A 4,468-nucleotide genomic window follows, 5' to 3' on the forward strand; every position below is an offset into this window, starting at 1 on the left:
ACATCAATTAGAGAGTATGGTTTAGTATGATGTGGAACTCCTAAATCTCAAGTGCAACTTGAGCCGGGACAACACATTTTAACTTGCTTGATTCACCATTTGTTTAATGATTCGCAAAGACCCCGTCATTGAATTTTAGATGAACCTAATCTGAGATTCACATTCAATTGACAGTTAATGAATCTCAAAGATCTAGGAATTTCGCAGTGATCAAAATTGGCAAATGTCATTGCCAACCTAAATAACTTTGTGGTGTGTTTACATAATCCATTTACACATCATGGAGCCAAATATGGAACCTAGCATTCATTAAATAATTTTGTATTTGGTGATTATTATTAAGGATTATTATATCAAAGTTATTGGAATATTTTTTTTGTAGATGTCGATCCCAACACACAACAACAATCTTCCTCCTCCTCCTCCTCATCCTCTACCAACTCAAAACTCAAACGTCTTTCTCCTATCATTTTTGAACAGAAAAAGACTTAATGAGACTGGGTTAAAATATTTAAACTTAATTCACACATTGATGTATGAGAACAAGGAGTATGTTGTTGTTGATGATGTAGTCGAACTGACAGAGGATTCTCCTGAAGAAGATATTGTTACCTGCAATAAAAACTATGACGAATTGATCAAAGTGGATTGCCTCATATTGGAGACCATGACCTCTGAGCTCCAAAAGAACTTTCAGAATTAGGGCGCCTATGACATTGACCAACACCATAAAGAAATTGTCCAAGAGTAGGCTAGGAAAGAACGATTCGAGATCATTAAATCCCTTATGGCATGTAAAAAAAAGATCTTTTGTGTGCCTGCATGTCCAAAATATGAAGTTATACATACACATGCTAGGGAACCTTGGTGTCGAGCAAACAAAGGAGTTAACCATTGACAATGTTTTGAACGCACTTTGTAGTTCATATTATCAGTTCATCAGGAGCAAAAATATGAATACTCATGACAAGACCTTGATGGAAACGCATGGCATGCTTAAGTCAAATGAAGCAAGCATGAAGGTAAAGGGAAAGGTTTTACTGTTTGACGAAAGCTGTAAAAGAAAGGTCCAAGATGGAATAGGTCATGCCACTGTTCTAAATAAGGTTGTCTATTTCTACTGCTAGAAGAAAGGACATTGGAAACATAGATTCCCCAAATACTTGGAGGACCTGAAGAAGTGCAAAGTCAAGGTGGTTGACACCTCAAGCATGTTTATTATTGAAATTCATAAAACATCTACTTCGAATTCTCTATTTCTTGATACAAGATGTGTTACTCACATTTGCTCTGATATGTTGGGACTTAAGCGAAGTAGTGAGCTGAGACATGTGATGCTCAACCTGATCATGGGAAACAAGTGAACTTCAGCTGTTGCAAGGATCGAGGATTATGAGCTCATGCTTAGTGGTGGTGTTCGTCTTATTTTATTAAATTGTTTCTTTTTCCTGATATTGCATGATACATTATTTCTTTTAATTTATTGTATATGTATAGTTGTCGTTTCTTTTTTTGATAATGAAAATGGTGATATTTTGGTTTTTAAGAATGATTCTTTTATTTTCAAAGATAGTCCATGCAATGTTATTATGAGAATGTTGTTTGTGTAAGTAAATTTGATAATCTAATATTTAACGTTGTTTCTTCTAATAGTAAATTAGATAAATCAAGTTTCTGGCATTGTCGTCTTGGGCGTATAGACAAGAAGTGCATCACCAAGCACCAATCAGATGGGATATTGCAATCATTTGACCTCATGGAAGATGATGTATGTGAATCTTGGTTACATGGAAAGATGAATAAGGCACCATTCACATGCCACTGTGAAAGAGGCAATGATTTGTTGCACCCCATCCACACAAATGTTTGTGGATCGTTCGAATCTGCCACAAGACAAGGTGCGAGAGATTTAATAACTTTCATTGCTGATTATAAGGGATATGGATATATCTATTGAATATAGAAAAATTCAGAGACCTTCCATGTGTTTAAAGAATTTCAAAATGAATTAAAGAAACTATTTGGAAGAAAAATCAAGATGCCCTGATCTGATAGGATTGAGAATGTTTAAGTCTTGAATGCTACGATCAAGTTAAGAATTTTGTAATTGTTTCACAATTTTCACCTCCCAGAACACCACAGCTGAATGGTGTTACTGAAAGATGACATTGAATGCAATTACATATGGTTCCATCTATAATGATTCGAGCTACACCTCTGAAAATCTTTTATGAGTATGCCTCAGAGACAGCCGTAACATCCTAAAATTTAAGACTAGGTTCTTAAATTAAAAAAAGTAAATAATTTAAATATTATTTATACAATTAAATCATTTTGGGTTAATCATATCATTAATTGATATGAAGTTTGCAAAGCTAAAAGAAGAAAATAATATCATTTTTAAAGTTAAAGGGCAAAAAGTATCAAGTTGGCAAAGTGAGTTAACCAAACACTTGAATTAGTTGAAGGGACCTCCAAGTTCATAAAATGTATGAGGAAGGTCTTATTATGTTAAAACTTAAGTTAAAATCACAAAATATGAGTCTTTGGTGGAAATTAGCAAAATGAGCAAACTTGATGGACCAAATGGTAAATTTTAAGGAAATAAGATGCACCGTTATTCTCTTATGGAGGAAGTACATGTTTGAGATCCACCATGCTGCCATTAACGGTGATTTTCATCTCAAGATGTCCTAGGGTTTGATTTAAGTGGAGATTGGAGCATTCAAGCGAAAGGAAGAGGAATCAAAGGCTTTCTAGGTATAATTTATTCTCCTCTAACCTCAAAATTCATGTTTGATCAGTGGGTTAAGCTCTAATGTTGAATTTCGCTTCTTCAAATAGTTAGGGTTTTGGTTTCTAACCCACCTTGAGTAGTTTTTATGATCCGAATCTCAATCCAATCATCCCATTGATGGATTTAAGGATTTAGGTGAAAACCCTCATGAACCATAGAAAACTCAAATTGGAGACAATACAAATGATGATTAAATGAGATTGGATTCTATGACCTACATGATATTTGATAGAAACAAATCCAATTACAATGTTTAAATTCATCCATGATGGTAGAATCAAATATAAGTATGAACTGAAATGGATTTTAGGGAAATGGTGATGAATGTAATGGAATCATTAGTTATTAGACATTTAATGAGTAATGGAAGTTGATAATCATGAATGGATACTCTTGGAATGATTTGAATTGATAATAGAAGGTGTTTCTTGATTCCAAGATTTGGAAATGGAGTTATTGGTCATAAAGGAATTTTGGGAAATGTATTTATAATTACATGATGATTGACGTACAAGAAGTGAATGACATTCATGAACATGAATTGACACTCTAGAGATGATACTGGAACACATACATGAATGAATGCTAGAAGCGTTTCTAGCTCTAGTGATTGTTTTGGACTGAGGGAAATTTGGGAAGATGTAATGGAATTCAGGATTCCATAGTTAGTTTATGTAATTAGAATGGGATTGGTTGTGATTTTATATACTTAACAACATTCATAACAGTAAGGAACAAACTATGTGAGCTTTAGAATGTGCAATTGGAAACCAGACTAGTTAACCCTCCATTTAAAGCTAAAGGACCATCATTACATTAAAGGTTCCAATAAGCACTTGGTGGATTAAGTGGGGTGTATTTGGATGATAAAACACATGCTAAATATGTGTGAAAACTTGTAAAAGTGGTGAAAAGTGATCTGGAAAAAGGTCTTCAAGAACTATGCAAAGTAGAGTGTTATTTTGAGAAAAAAAAATAAGTTAAGAAATGGTACAGGCCTGTGTTCCCGAAGGCATAAATGAAAGCGACCAATGTTCTGACCGTTACGGATCCACTTCTATTTGTCATAACTTTTGCATGCAGACTCAAATTTATGCATAGTTTTCGCCTACATTTACATTTTTACACGACAAATATTTGGAAGCTGTAACATCCATAAAATTCATGAAAAAATTAAACTTTTATAACAACCCAAAAATCATCATTGCTTACAAATAGTTTTCAAAACAAGTTCCATATCAGAGAAATCCCAAAATCATGAAAACAAAACATGAGGAGGTGCATGATCACGCCTTCACCTTTCCACGATTCTCTGAGGTACCTGAAACATAATCCAAAACTGTAAGGCCAAAGCTTAGTGAGTTCCCCCAAAATACCAATACACAAGCAAATAGCAAAAACATAATAACAACATGTAATGGGTCCACAACTAACATACTGGATTACCCCTGAGCCCACAACATAAGTATGGCTTGCCCCCATGGCCCCACAACTTTTGTTTGGCTTGCTCCCCGGCCTGATCAGTCCTCGGGCTGAATACCACTAAGCCCTCAATACGAGTTTGGCATGCCCTTCCTGACCCTCAGGTCGTATCTGGAATAATCATGAGCCCTCAGTATGAATTTGGCATGCCCTCTCTGGCCCTCAGCTCATAACTGGTATGCTCCAGGG

This window comes from Lactuca virosa, chromosome 2, assembly GCF_052849685.1.
Source record: "Lactuca virosa cultivar CGN04683 chromosome 2, Lactuca_virosa_CGN04683_v6, whole genome shotgun sequence".
In the NCBI taxonomy this organism is placed as follows: Eukaryota; Viridiplantae; Streptophyta; class Magnoliopsida; order Asterales; family Asteraceae; genus Lactuca; species Lactuca virosa.